Source organism: Rhagoletis pomonella, unplaced genomic scaffold, assembly GCF_013731165.1.
Source record: "Rhagoletis pomonella isolate Grant_MI unplaced genomic scaffold, Rhpom_1.0 Rhpom_scaffold_00005, whole genome shotgun sequence".
In the NCBI taxonomy this organism is placed as follows: domain Eukaryota; kingdom Metazoa; phylum Arthropoda; class Insecta; order Diptera; family Tephritidae; genus Rhagoletis; species Rhagoletis pomonella.
Genome location: NW_023458559.1, coordinates 48,517,774 through 48,534,015, shown reverse-complemented (window position 1 = coordinate 48,534,015; position 16,242 = coordinate 48,517,774). Strand labels below are relative to the sequence as shown.

The window sequence follows — 16,242 nt, the reverse complement described above, 5'->3', positions numbered from 1 at the left end:
TTTTTATTTTAAAGCGTTCGAAAATGCATATGTTTACAGAATGTTTTAATTATTTTTACTGTATTTTTCAACTTTCGGTCTGACCATTTTTATATTTTCTTTTTATTGCAATTTTTTCAGTGTAACTTTTGACAACATTTGTCCGAGTATATTTCACTTTGCCTCTCGCGCTCTCTATGCTTTTGCAACACTCTGTCCTTATAGTTTTTGAGTGCGTCAAAGCAACAGTTAGCCAGTGAAAATTTGCGCCGTGAAAGCTTTCAGGCATTAAACAATAACAACACAGCTATATTGTTCATCGGCCATCGAACAATAACCGCCTTTTGGCCTTTACTTCAGAGCAAATGCCGCAGCAGTAAACGCTCACACGAGACACTCATTCGCAACACTTGCTCTCGCTCTCGTTCTCCTACTCTCTATCTATAACTGTTCTGACGTTTACTGTTCGAGGCTGCTTAGTCCCTGTTGAAGGACTCCACAGTCTGCTTAGCTTAACGGTGCCGATATGAAGTTTCCAAACCAACGACAACAGTTTGTTGCTTAAGTTTCGCCGTTGCGGTCGTGTCGTTCTAAGTGATTGCGGACGGCGGCAGCTCTAAGAACAAAAAAAAAAAAAACAACAACAAAAATCGCACCAGAAAAAGGAGCATAACAATACACAAATACTTTGACCAAGAAAAAGTGGAGTCCATACGCACACTAACTCTCGTAAATGCATGTGAAGCATTGTGGGAATAGATGCTTGTGTGTGAGTGTGGTAAATGGACCTAGTACAGGTGTGCGTTGTGTTTAGCGCAAAAAGGCGCATTTTTTGAATTTTTTCATAAGTGGAGTGAGCGCATAGTACTCGTGGGCACTACCACAAAGTAGTGGAGTAGTGAGTATGTACTAAGTGCTAAGGAAAATGCAAAAAATGTCCGCGAGTAAGGCAAATAGTGTAAGAATGTTGGAAAAGGCTAAGCTAGTGCGAGCCTGAAGTGGATTCAAGGAAATATACCTAATAACAAGAAGTGCCATAAGTTTAGTGAGTAGTGAGCAACACTCCTGGAGCACAAGCAAAAGGTAGAAATACCCAAATTTTTGGTATCGTTTCATAAGTGTTTGTGTGCACAACTCACGTCCATATGTGACCCCATCAAGGCCTGGAAGAGCGAGGAAATTATGAGTGGCTGTCTTAGCCCTGATAAAATGAAAGTAAATACTAGATAATTTGTAAAACTTCTTTTAAATATAAATGTGTGTGATAAACTGAGTTTTTGGAAGTAAAAAAATAATGAAAGCAAACAAAATGACAGACTTAAATAATAAAATAAAAGAGAATTTGAAATTTTTGTAGAAGACAAAAAAGTACGGAAGTGCTAAGATATGTACATACATATGTGAATAGGTGCAAAAACCAGCATAGTATCTGTAGTTAAATGCGAAAAACTCAGGAGTTGTTACATTTTTCGACAAAAACGTATAAAACAGGATAAATAGACTGAAGACTAAAAAACCGTATTTTACTAAGGGTTATTCTACTCATAAGAAAATTGTGTGAATTTTTAGAAATTCGTTTTAATTTTTATGCTTTTTAAAAAATTTTTATGATTTACGTTCTAACATTTATTTTTAATTTTTTTTTTATTAAAAAATATGTTTCACATCAAAACGGAAATACACAGAAAAACAAAAAAATGTCTAAAATGTATATAAAAGTGTCTAAAATGTATATATATATTAGTATTTTCTGTCAAATAAACCATTGTCTTCTCTTAACCTTTTGAAGGCTATAAAAGTCTGATTTCCAATGTTTTATCTTTCTTCCTGCTTGAAAGAGTTACCCTACTTATATGAAAATTTTGTGAATTTTTAAGTATTTGGTCATGTTTCCAGACATTTGAAATAAAGTCTTTAAATTATGCTAATTTAACCCTGAATAGAAAAGATAATGAAATTTAAGACCTATTTATTAATTTAGCGGCGTACTTATATCTCTTATTGGATATGTATGAATTTAAACTATTTTTCATTATAATTTAACTAATGTTATTAAAACCTTTTGAAAAAAATTCAAAAATTTTAAATTTAAAATTTCTTTTTCACATCACATTACATATATTTATTAAGCTCTTAGCATATCATAAAATATATAATATAAACCGTAGTTATTTATCTACTTGTGTGAAGGTGTTTAACGGGAAAAAAATCTGGAAAACCCCAAAATCCTAGAAATTTTCACAAAGATGTCAAATTATAAAAGAAAAATATTTAGAGTTTGAAGTTTTCCAAATTTACGAGTTTCCAGAAATCATCGAAATAAAAAATCAGCGGAGAGATAGTAACAAAAAACTAATTATTTAAAATGGGCAGAACGTATTATTTGAAATATATGTAAAATTTAAAAAAACTTGTGCACTCCTTTCGACTGGAGAAGCACCAAAAAAATCACAGTTTCGAAACCTTGACTAAACTGTTAAAATCTGTAAGAAAAACATATTTCCCAGCTCCAATTTTTTGAATTCAAAAAAATTTTCCAATGAAATATAATGAATAAAAATTACTAACTCAGAGGTCTACTGAAACTAAAGTATGTTTGCAAGGCAGTTCCAAATTTTATTTTTTTTTTTACCGAACCTCTTACATTTTTTGGCAATATTAAATGTTTTTTAAACAGCTCTACTAGAATAATCAAAATACTTCCTTAACAAAAGTTTACTAATTTTTGTTGAGCTTTGATTTACTGACATTAGGGTGGTACGTTAGGGTGATAAGAACTGAGATCTGATAGGTAAGTACCAGAATGGGGTACTTGAGGTCGATAAACTTTGGAGCAAAAAAATTATATCCTTTAAGATTTAAGAATGTATAAGGGCGACACCTAAATACGTACGACCAAAAAAATAATTTTTTCGAAATTGCCTTGCAAAAATTCCTTAAACAAGTAAGTGTATGGCGAACTTTTTTCTTGTACGTTCTAATGCACCTACCTATATGTAAAATATTAATAGTCGCAAAAATGTTCGACCACGCTCCCATATTCCCATGCTCGTTTAAAGCAGCTTACCTTGCTAATGGCATAAGTGGCTTAAAACATCACTACTGCTTGTACATAACAACACACATATGCGACATGACTCGAAAAGACATGTGGCAATATGCATTGGTGATTATGCAAATAAATTACCTAATTATATAGTAATTAATTGTGACGGGTCGAACGAGAATGTTGGTGCAGTGAAGCAAAGCTAAATACGTGCCGAATTAGTGTACGCTTGTACACAGTAGATACAAGTAAACACTCATCGAACAGAAAATGTACACAACAAAATATATATAATAACATTGACGTCCATTGTTGTGGCATCCCCAACGGTATTGTTGTTGACATTTTCAAATGAGTTAGCCAAATTAATATTGAAAAAAGAACACCATTAACTAGCATTTAGGTTCAAAAGCACTAGGGTTTTTCCATAAAACATTTACCGGCTGCCGTTGTCGAGTTGCTAGAAGTTCGTATTACCTTCTGTATCACGCTTTTTACATAGCAAAAAAAGCTTATTACTCCTTAGTTGGAAAGTATACGATCAAAAAATTCTAAAAATATTAGAATAGTTAAACAATTGTATTCTTGTGAAGGACAAATTCTCTATGAGTGCAACTACATGAATATACAGTCTCTATTTATGGTGGAATTAAGGAGCTATTCTATAATAATATTACTTAATAAATTTGATGTTCAGGTCAGCGCTGGGTTCCAGTGGATCGTTCTGCGCTCATATGAGGCATGAAGGCAGCAACATCTGGAAAACTGATTCTGTGAACCATCGTCTCGGATGCGGAAGAGTTTGAAGAAGGACGAAATTATCCGTGTTCTATTATTAACTCTACATGAACCTCAGACTAACGCTATCTTAAGATGTTTGCTATAATATCAAGCAGCTTCCAGTTGCTGGAGGCGTGGATCAAAATTATCGGTTGCTTACTTTTTTCTTGATCACTTATGCATACTTTCTCATCAGACTGATGTGAACAACTAGGTTCTTGCACGGAGCTGCTTTGACATGAACTATATGGAAATTACATAGAAAAATAGAGGATTCTTGTAGAGGATGTCCCATTGTAAAACTGTGGCAATCAGATGAAATTCAGGTTGACTCACCGAATGCTGGGTGAAAACCTTCAAACTGCTGCAAAACCACGTGCGAGATTTTTATATTGTGACATCAGCTGCTTGCGGACATACATATATATATACACATATATGTATATGAAATCAAATATCTTCGTATAAGCTTCGATAAGAGGCTGAGTTGGAACTACCAATTAGCTCTTAGTATGGCCCGCTCTTAGTATGCCGGTTTGTAGAAGACATTTTGAGCTGACATGGGTTCTGAGCTCAAAGTTTATAGAGCGTGCCGCTCTGTAGTTTTGAGCCCAAAAACATAACAAGAAACGGCCAATCAATTTTTAAAGAAACTTCAAAGGTTAACACCGTTCTCGGCTCTAGTATCAATGAGAATTTGTTCAACCACGGGTCTGGAGTCGCTCCCGATATGGACTTAGCTACATATTTTTATTCACGTGCGAATAATAAAAAAATTTCCGTCGGTACTTTTCATAATTGGCATGAAAAACAAGCATTGTATCTGGATCCCAGATGTAGACATTGGTACACAAATATTTCAAGAATGGAAAATAGAAGAGGTTTTATCGACTAGACACGAAGCTATGGTCCTCAGTGTTTCTGGTGGAGGTGTTAGCAATGCTAACCTGCACCAGTTCACAGCAAAAAAAGATTTTAAAGGTTATTATCTTATGTTTTTATATAGTAAATTTTCCACTAGGGCTCTTTCAAATAGGTTGATGACTTCCAAGTTCGTAATATAAAATTTCGATACTATCGAATACTTGGCAGCGGAGAACAACGAAGTTGCTGACAAACTGTCGAGAGAAGGCTCAGTATCTGTAGTGCAGTTTAAGGACTCATTTGGCCTGCCTTGCTTGGGGCTGTTAATTATTGTGTCGGTAAACTTGTGAGACAGTAAGTACTGGGAAGTAAAGATATATTTAGACAAAGAGGAAAGGAAAGGGCTGGCATCAGGATCCTCGTTTGGTATTTATATATGCACCGGATTGGTCTTCCCACTGAAGCAGTATGCTGACTTTTGAGGATGACGAGACCTCGGAATAGATGCATTTTCTTTCTTGAAGGCGTAAAGATTAATTAAAATACAGAAAAGTACAGTGACTTGAAATTTATCTTTCAACCGAAGTAAATTTTGATGTTCATAGATAACTCATACGCCATGGCAAGCGAGCAATTTAGGCTGGCTGGCAAGTAATCTAGTAGGGTTCGGGATCGGTAAGCATCGCTTACTAAAGTTGTATATAATGGGGTAGAATTTGAACTTAGTACCTTAAGGAGGCAATCTAGGGTGAAAGGATCTGAGCTATGTTTAAGATTCGCAAAAGACGAAAATTTCTGTGATCCTAAAATCCTCTCAAAGGAAGCTACCAAATTATGGGGGGTAATTGCAAACTTATTTTCGCGATACAGTCTGTTGTACATCTGCCATTAAAAAGCTATTCATGAGATACCATTTGCCATTCGGAGGCGGCGTGAAACTGTCGGTTCTGCCACTACTAAATGCAGAAGAAAACTCGTCCAGGACCTAACAAAATATTTGCGATTTCATGTTAAGGTACATTAGTACTTATGTATTTCTTATTTCATATTACTCATACGACCTGGTGTCCGTTATTAAAGACAGTAAATAAATGAATCTATACTTGAAATTCAATGATTGAGTTTGATTAGGTTAATCTGACTGGCGTGAAGCCACACACACACATAGCATGTAAGTGCGCTGGTCTACATTTAAGATGTCTCTCACAGAAAATGGTTCTAAATATGTGTATGCACTGTTAGGGTGGGAGAACGATTTTGTTTTTCCGAAAAGAATTCTATGCTGAAAAAACTGGAAGAAATGGTTGAAATTTTGTGAAGAAATTGCTCAAGTAGCACACTGGTGTATCACTTGGTGTAAATTTGTGAATTTTGGTAAAATTAGTCAGATTTATACCAAAATTCATAAATTTACACCAAGTTATACACCAGTGTGCTACTTGAGCAATTTCTTCACAAAATTTCAACCATTTCTTCCAGTTTTTTTCAGCATTGAATTCTTTTCGGAAAAACAAAATCGTTCTCCCACCCTAACAGTGCATACACATATTTAGAACCATTTTCTGTGATAAGTGTTTATCTAAGTTTGTATCGAAATATTTACCTAATGGGGGATTTGGGATGTTCATACATGCTTGTTTGTCCAGTAAATATTTACCAAATTAAATAAAAAGTAAGAGTAAAGAGAAAGCGACAGCGCCTACGTTGATATAGGAATAAGTTTAAACTTGACTTTTTCGACCTATGGACTTTTTTTTTTGGAAGTGGGTTACTGTAAAAATTTAATGAATACATACATACATACAGGTGTCTACTATCGAGTGTGTGTCTACTATCGAGTGTACATACATATATGTTTTTCGAAAGTTTACAATTTTCCTCAAATAAACTAGCGAGCAGACAAGTTTATTCCCTTTAACATATTGGGTACATAACCTGTGTGCGGAGGCCTGAAAACTGCAACATATAAATATAAACCTAGCTACAGATGTACGTATTGGTATATAAATTCAAACAAATATTTATATACCAATTACTTGCCTTTGAGATATTTACTCACTAGGTCACTATTTGTTAAGATACATAAGAATTCGCTCTCCTAAGCTTAAGCAGGAGCTGAATGCGTGTACAAAGGAGTTAGGTAATTTGTTGCAGGCGGAAAAAGAAAAAAGTAAGCAATCGATCCTCCAGTCCTTACCTGCATCGAAAGAGACCGACTACTCCCTTTGGCGAATACTGAAGCATGCGAAGAGCAGCACCGTTACGTACTCAGAACGGAAATGATGAGGATAAAGCAAACGCTTTCGCCTGTCATATCTTACAAGTCTTTAGACCAAATGAAGGCGCTCATCCTTCAAACATTTTCAATACCCCCCAGTAGCCTTACCACAAATCCGCTTCGGTTTAAAAATAAAGATTTAATTAACACCATTGTTCATGATATTCAGAAGAATAAAGTGCCTCGTTACGATAGGATTACAGGTGAAATGATAAAGGAGCTTCCACTAACTGCCGTAAGTTGTATTGCTTTAGGTCCATTTTAAAATATATAGAAAGAAAACAATTAGAGAGTTGCCACCTATTTGTAAATTGCAATAAGGCTGCCAATGGAAAGAAGTCTTAAGAAAGCTTACAGGCGAACAAATATTTCTTGGAGGTTGCCATCTAATTGCAAATTTTAATTTAATTTAATTAATAAGCTAAACTAAATATTGCGATATGGATATAAAAGAGGTTAGGAAGGCTCACTGTCAAAAAATTTTGGAGGGGGGTTGCCACCTGTTTGAAAAATTGTATTCATTTAAATTGATAAAATAAATGAAATATTACAATACCGGTGTTAAACTAAAGAGGTTTAAGAAACTTTACTGTCGAAAATATTTTTGAAGCGGGTTGCCACCTTTGAAGAAAGTGCGCGATGTGTAGACTCGATGATAAGATTAAAAATTAAGTTTCCAGGTGAAAGCCGATACTCTACCTACTTCCTAAATACCTTCGAAAGTATATCAACTAAAATAAAAAATGCTTCATAAATGGAAAGGTGTTTGAAAATGTCCTTTCATAAACTCTTTTAATCTATTTTATTTTGTATGAATGGGGCCAGAAGAATTTTGGGCGGGAGTAACAACACAATAACACTTTTAAGGCCCAGTGAAGCACGCCAGGTATTCAGATGTCGATGTTCTTAGGACCATCCTAATGTGTATGGACACAAAGTCTATGAGATTCCTTACAGTTTGTATACAAAATGGTCATAGGTGAATATGTTTTTACCTATGGGTATACCTTTACAAATCATAACAAAATTCTACTTTCTGAAAGTCTTACGATCTTAGAAATTATCGTAATATATTACAAAGAGATTATTTTATAGTAACATGAAATTTCAGCTCTCTAATGGACTGATAAATCACTTCTCTTAACGTTCAAAGGGCGTACATCTACAGCTGTACCTAGGGTTCCGCACAAGGGTTAAACATAAATTAATAAAACAAAACACTCAACTGCACAAATAATATGAAAATATTTACAAAACAAAGCAAAACAAAACGACATACAACGGTTTAAAAATAGATTTCACAAATAAAAGCAAGGCAAGCGCTTACAACGCTCTTACTTATGTATTTGTTAGCACCCTTGCTGCTTGAGTCTTAAGTCAAGGCTGTGTCAAAAAGGTGCAACAATTCGCTTACAATATGTAGCAACAATAACTGCTGAAAATCACAACAACACTTGAATTGTTTTAAGAAGAAAAGTATGAGGAAAGCACGTTTGCAAACAAAAAGCAGACAAATGCACTTAAATATCTGCCACGAGAAGAACGAAAACGTGCTCACTTGCCGCTGAGAGGGGGGATGGGCGAAGAGAGAGATGATAGCAAATATTTATGTAGGAAAGTAAATATATATACTCACGAATAAACCAGCTTACCAGTAGGGTGGAATTGAATATAAAATCTGAGATTACAATACTTTATGGGGGTATTAATATCTACTTACATTAAAAAGTATTTATTAGGGAGAACAGCAGAATATTTCCAAAAACAGGTAAAAGTGATATAAAACAACTTTTTATGCATTAAGAGTTTAGGGAACATGACAGCAGTACGGCATGTAGTCTGAGTTATGCACGCGTTGTTTTGTGTTCCAAAAAAAAAAATCATCCATGATAATAAATCCATGATAAAAAAAATATGGATTTAAGTAAAATTACATCATTTTAGAACCGATTTTCATTTCATGGTGCACATGGCCCTAAGACATAACTTTTTGTATGTCCATCATATTATTTTGTCTCTCTAGCAATTATCCTACTGTGCGTGAGTGAGTTTGTTGCACTTTCACGATAAAAAGCTACGCGTATTTTAATAAAATTTCGGACAGAGATAGGTAATAAACTGGCTTAACATATAGCATATTCTTTGTAGAGAGGGGATTCAAAAACGATTTTTTTAGTAAAATATTTTTTAAGAGGGTTGCCACCTGTTCAAAAAAGATAAAATGTATTAAATAAAGTATCACAACAATGTGGGTGTCAAACTAAATGGGTTCAAAAACAATTTCTTTCGAAAATATCTTTTTAAGAGGTAGCCACCTGTCCCAAAAGTTCAAATCAATTTAATTAACAAATTAAACAAAATATTTTCATATAGGTATCACACGAGAGGGTTTTATGAAAGTGTTATATTTTTAAATGAAGATGCCACCTGTTTATAAATTCAAAATCAAATTAGTTAACCAGTTAAATAAATTATGTGAATATCGGTACCAAACGAGAGAGGTTTTATGAAAGCTGTGTCTATTTCGAAAATATTTTTTACGAGGATTGCCACCAGTTTAGAAATTGAATAGATAAGTTAAATGAAATACTTCTATTTAATTGTATAAGGGCAAATCTAAAAAACAGGTAACCTTTGTGTTATATAGCTTTGTTTTCATTATTGTAAACTATATCAAGTTGGTTGCTTTTGGATATAATTCACAGACGTATACATAAATGAAGTCTCAAAAAAATTTTGAATCAGTTTGTTGCATAACTTTTGATTGATAGACGTTTTAATTCAAAAAAATATTAAAAGCAACTCGACTTTTTATGTAATTTTCAAGAAGTGAAAAAATAATTATGCCATAACTTTTGAAGCACACTATATACTGATTTGAAATTTTATGTGCAATTAGTACTTATGTTTACACTTCATATGTAGTAGGTAACTAAAGTGTGCTTTAAAAAATAATTAATTGGCAATTTGAAAAATTTTCGGTTTAGCACGTATAATTTCATTTCATTTCATTTCATTTAAAAAAATTTTTAATTATGTATTGTATTCTACAAACAATTACGAATAATTTGATACCTTAGCAAAAGGTGTGCTTTCAGAATGAACCAACTTTTAAATATAAAATATTCTGCGATCTTGAGCGCAATTTTTATTCCAAAAATATCTTAATTGAAGGCACATTTGGAAAATATGTCAAACAATCTAAAAATGTTTAATAGAAGTGTGCAAAATAGGGCTTCGGAGTGGAGCGAAGCAAAGGAGCAAAGGATTTTAGCTGGAGCGGAGCTCGAGCCAAGAGCTAAAAAAAATTAATCTGTTCCTTAGCTCCTTCAATATTTTGTTGATATTTTCTGGCCTAGTAACGATTTATTTTGAAACATTTTTATTGTGGTTTTTCCACAAAAATTTTCAATAATAACGTCCTCAAACTCAATAAAATTAAAAAAAAAATCAGTTAATAAATTGATTTAAATTAAAATTTTTTTGCACTGAAAACCACCGTGTTAAATAAATTTCCCTATTTAATTAACTTGGCAATTTTCTTAATTTTCTTTTGAACGCAGAAGTTTTCCTAGAGCATCAAATGCAATTCAGCATCAAAAAGAAAATTTTCAAAAAAATTTCGCCTACTTTTTTTTTTGGCGGTTCGGGCTCGATATGTAAGTAAATAAATAAAAAAAAATTGTATTGGGAGCGGAAGTGGAGCGGATCTCGGAGCAAAATAAAATACCGGAGCGGAGCGAAGAAAAAAACCTTCGCTCCGAAGCCCTGGTGAAAAATCCTTGATTTACTACTTTTAATAAGGAGCCTTCTTGTAGTTGTAATATTTCAGGCGAGGTATTAATTAAAATTTTTTTTAAGCAAAGGTTCTGATAGCTGCTTCTTTTTAATTTAGCCCTTCTGAATTCAATGGCGTTCCCAGTTTTTCCAGATTAGCTGCACTTTTTGAGATAGCGCTACTGCAAACTTTGGTTAAATTTTAACTATTTTATAAATAAATCTCTCAGTTTTGAAGTTATTTTACTCTAATTTTTCACGCGATTGTATTTTAATATTACCTTAACCATTTCATAAAATCATCGAAATCGTTGTTGTTTTGCGTTATAACTCTTCCAGTTAAGCAGGTAGGAAATATAGTACTATTTTTATTCATCATAAACACTGTTAACTTTGCCTTTATAATGAAGTTAGAGGCCAAATAACATATCTGAATAATCAGTTGTATGACAGCTATTTGTTAAAGTGAGCCTATTTTGATAGCCATGTGCAAAATTTTGGTAAAATCTGGTAAAACGGGGGATTCATTTGAATTTAAAACGTCCCAGTTAAGTCAGTACAACTTTCAAAATCCTTGCGAAAATTTACAACTTGCACAGCATAATTTGAGCCCTAGTTCTTTTTTCGTTTTCAATGTTTATTCTTCGTCTAACTTTTGAAGTACTTGATGAACATGAATAACACTTATATTTATTGATTTATTAAGAGATAACGAATACAATCATATATAAAACATAGGTGTGCCCACAAATTAAAAACTTAAACTTTTTTTTTAAGTGTACCTGTTATTTAGATTTGCCCATAAATATAAAAGTGTGTGAGTGAGTGTGTGATTATAGTTTTTTGTTTTTCTTTGTATAAAATTTGACAAACAAATAGCTTCCCTGCAAACCAAAGTTCCCGAAATCTTAAGGAAATCGTTAGGAGTATCTCATTTCTGTAACGATTTTTTTACGAATTTTCAAAGAAAATTATATGAAGTGGTTGACACGAACTCGTAAAGAAATTTCTGTAAGATATTCTTCACATAGCACCATTATTTTCGTTGCTTCACAGATTTTTTTCCGAAATTTCGTAAAAGAATTGAAGTGTGCGTAATTTATTTCATTTTAGAAAATTCGGCCAAAAATCGAATTAAATCTTAACGAATTCTTTAAAATTTCTTTACAATGCAGAATACTCTGAAAAAAATGGTTTGCAGGGGTTATGATCCGAATCAATGTATAGCATATTTTTTGAAGATGGATGCCGCCTGCTTAAGAAGTTAAATTCTTCTTTAAATTATTAGTTCATCGGAATTTTACAATATGGATGCCAAATGAAAGAAATTTAAAAAAAATAAATTGTTACAAAAACATTTCTTATATGATTGCTGCCTTTTTAAAGAGTCAAATAAAATATTTTTAATGAGCTGAATTAAGTATTATAATATAGATGACAAACGAAGGGATAAAAGACCTCACATTTTTTGAAAAGAGGTGCTTACGCCTCAAACGGAAAATATCTCTGAAGAACTTTCTCCCCCAATTTCAAGACAGGCAATAAAATTTGTCAAATTTAGGTAGTTAAAATAGTAACCCCCTAATTCTGTGCACTTCAAAAATTGTCAACCCTTGCGCCAAAGCTATGCTGCAAAAATTTAATTTTGGGCGCTTTATAAATGCACAACAAATTTACCAAATACTGACAAATCTTAGAAACATAGTTTTAGGCGCAAATTTATTGACAAATACTCAAGGTTGATTATTTGCTAAGTGCACAGAATTGGGGGGTAAGTTCCTGCCAGGCATATGCACCTACACATGGTAAGTCACACATATGTATATCCATCACTTCCAAAATTTAGTCGTGTATACTCACTTATGTAAGAACGCTTAAGCTGTTGCATAGTTAACGGCACACAAAACATTTCAAACTGCTACACAATACGCAATACCTACATACACACGTATGCTAAAAACGACTGGTAGCCACAATGTAAAAAATAACAACAATAACAACAGCAGTAATAACAAACAACACAGAAAATGCATTAACGAGCAAACAAAGCACTTGACAAAGTCATTGAAGAAGCCGAATGTGCTGTACAAAGCATTGCTGGCATTTAGACTGGCAGGTTGGCTGGCTGCTAAAAGAAAATAAAGCACGATCATGCTACGTATACGTTTAATTACGTACGAACTACATACATACATACACATATTTGCCATTTAAAACCATATGTACCTCGGTAAGTGACATACAAACATAGGTACACTGCCGGCGGGTGGTCTCAACTACACTAAACAGCATTTCATACTTGAGTTATGATGTACTGCACGTAACTACATGATTTTGTATACATATATTTGCGTATATGTGTGGGTATAGCTGCTATCCAATGCAGCACAGTTGCAATAAAAGTTGTTCTCGTGTATAAAATGAAGTGCTGCTGCTCGGCAATGAATTGCAGCAACCAAGTGGAAAGTCTAATGCAATTTGATGGGATTAAAGTTTTGTAATGAAGCTGTGCAGCCAACAGTTGGCAATTGTTTGGCATAATGTAAGAGAAAAAAAAATGTATGTATATATTGCATTTATAGTGGGGTTTTAGGCGCAATGTCAGTTATCAAGTAATTATTGCAGCTACTTGTTAATAAAAAATTATAATTTAAAAAACTAAAAACTCGCTACGTAAATTGAGAATGGAAATCGCTGCATCTTTTAGGCGCATCATTATTACATAGTTACATCCCAAGCTAATAAAAGGTAAAAAGAACGAGTCTCGAAGAAACCTCAATATTTAGAGTATCTGTGTCAAAACCCGAGTATTTTCAAGCGAAAATATGTGTGTAGAGATACATAAATTGCCATACGCACTGCCAAAATGAGCGAATAGTTATCTTAGCGATAGCCTGTGGCATTCACGGCTCATGAGAAACATAAGGTAAAAACCTCCCTAGTCGTGGAGCGTATGGAGGAACCAAATTCTAAAGATATCTACTTAGATGCTTTGGACAACAAAGCCATGCCTTGAGATCAATAAGAAACAAGACAGATTAGTAAGAGATGCAACGGCAACAACAGCAGTGAGGCCTGCGCTCTTCTTTGCGATAAGTCAGCACACTATTAAAAAAGAAAGCCCGAGAGAGACGAAAAAGAAGGAGTAAAACCACTAGGTCAATGTATTGGGGCTACGGAAAACGAAATGAATATTGGTGGCGTACAATCTGAAGAGGTTTTAATTTTTTAATAAAATATCTAAAGGAAAAACTTTTGATCCTATAAAGGACGCTGTCTCGAAAAGCCACTATTCGAACAAGGCAAACATCTGAACGACTTGGCTATGGAGACACTATCGCAGCTACTTCTGCAGTGCGACGTCGTCTCAAGAAGACGCGAGAAATTTGTTTGCCCCTTATGGCCATAGCGAAAGTACATACATATGTACTTACACTTCTTAACCACAAGCGATCTTCTGAATATCTAAAGGAGGAGAGAGTTGAATAGATGTTTAGGTAGCAGTGCATCCTTCATACTACGCCGCTATCTATTCTCTGCATCTAATTCTATCTAAACTTTCAAACATTTTTCTGTTCGACTGAATTTTGCACCTATTGTAAAATCTGATGCTTAGTATGTTCTACTAAGGGCAGTTAAGACACATTTTATAAAGTAAATTTGTATTGTTTACTTCCTTCATAAATATCCTAGTTCTCCAGGAATTTGTTGTGAATTATTGTTTTTTTATTTTGTAAGAAATATTACTCAGCCATTAGTTTATCGGGTAAGATATTCACCTCACGCTTCTTCTTTCTTTCTCTCGCATTTACTAAAATGCGTACTGGCGAAATATCTACAGTCAGCGTCAAAAATATGCATACTAGGGTGGGTAAATTTTTTTTGACTCTGCGCGTATGCCAGGAGGATTCTACGCAAATTTTCCGAAAAACCATCGGTCTCAAATCAATTTGGAGTTCGCCCCATTGGCAAAATTGGTTTCGAAAAAAATGTGAAAATGATTAATGTTGCACCCTCTGGTGGAAGTTTTAAGAAAAAGATAAGTGCAGAAATGGATTCTTCATACCAAAAAACCCCTTATAGCACTTCTTTACGGCACCACAGCAAAATGCTAATAAACCTATTTTTGCACTTTGGCAAACTCCAAATTGATTTTTGACTCATGGTTACTTCGGCAAATTTGCGTAGGGTCCCACTTGTGTTACACGCGCATAGTTGAAAACGTTGCCTTCTCATCCCCCTCTGCTTAGTGTTTGTGCGTAGAGAGCAAAGAGAAGGTTGCATTTTTCGGTAGAAACGAAATTTTTATTTTTTTTCTTAATCGACTTCAAAAAAAGGAGAAAGGTTATCAATTCGTCGGAATATTTTTTCTTTTTTTTTTTAGGTAAGTTACCGCGTAACTTTGTACCACGTTAGCAGATTTCTATAATTTTTTTGTTACCTCACAGGTGAGAGATAAAATCAATACACCAAAATTCAACAATCGGTTTGATAAAATCGATAAATTGACACAGCCTATTTGGACCACGGTAACCGATTTCTATAATTCTTTTTTTTAAGGAAAGTTGGTACCTCAGAGATGGTCCCATACTAGTATTTGATCTGATCATTGGATCATTAAGAAATTAACGGAACTCATAAATTTTTATATGAGAATTGAAATCGGTTTCGTTTTTTGATTAAAAATTGCTTGTTTGCTTAAAAATGACTTCTTTTAATTAATTTTTTTTTCTTTTTTAATTTGATTCTCTTTGAATTTTTAAATTACATATATTGTCTTAAAAATATTTTTTTTTAACTGTGTTAAATTTTTAGGAACTTATATTATTGGTTTTTTCAATATTTTTTTTAGTTTAATTTTCTTGTAATTTTTATATTTTATTGTTTAACCGGATTAGTTTCATTTAATTTTTAGAAGCTTTTTTTGTTTATTCCTTGTTTTTGTTAATTTAATTAGGTTTTCTTTTCATTTTCTTTTAATTTGTATACTCTATTGTTTTAAAAAGAAAAATGTATTTGTTTTATTTCATTTAATATTTAGGATCTTATTTTATTTTATGTTTTTTTAATTTAGGTTTTTTTTTTAGTTTTTAGATTTTGGTTTAAAAATAAAAATATTTCTTTTTATTTCATTTAGTTTTTATGTACTATTTTCTTCTTTTTGGATTAAGTTTTTTCTTTTTATAATTTAATTTATTTTTAATTTTTAGATTTCATTGTTTTAAAAATAAAATTCTATTTTTTTAATTTCATTTAATTTTTCAAAATACAGCGTGACGACGAAAAACTGTTACCCCGTTTTTTTTTTTGAGAAATTCAAGGGCCGTTTATAGATTTTGCGAAAAAAGTATTTTATTTTTAATTTTCCACAGATTTTACTTTAGTTGTATTAATTAGGTATTAAATTTTAATCCTTATTTACATTTGCCAGCAGTTTAAACTTTGAGAGAAGTTCATGGCAAACCTCCGAGTGTATTTCTGCAATGAAAAACAGCTTTTCATAAAAATACAATCGCCG

The 16,242-nt window shown here is 33.1% G+C and overlaps 1 protein-coding gene across 1 annotated transcript in view; it reads left to right on the top strand.

Moving 5' to 3' along the window:
* Positions 1–550: 550 nt before the first annotated feature.
* The window catches only part of LOC118739086 (uncharacterized protein DDB_G0271670-like), a 112,447-nt gene continuing 96,755 nt past the window's right edge, over positions 551–16,242 (top strand). Inside the window, exon 1 of the mRNA XM_036470211.1 lies at positions 551–757. The gene's annotated coding sequence lies outside the window, so the exon portion shown is untranslated. The remainder of the gene's footprint in view (positions 758–16,242) is intronic.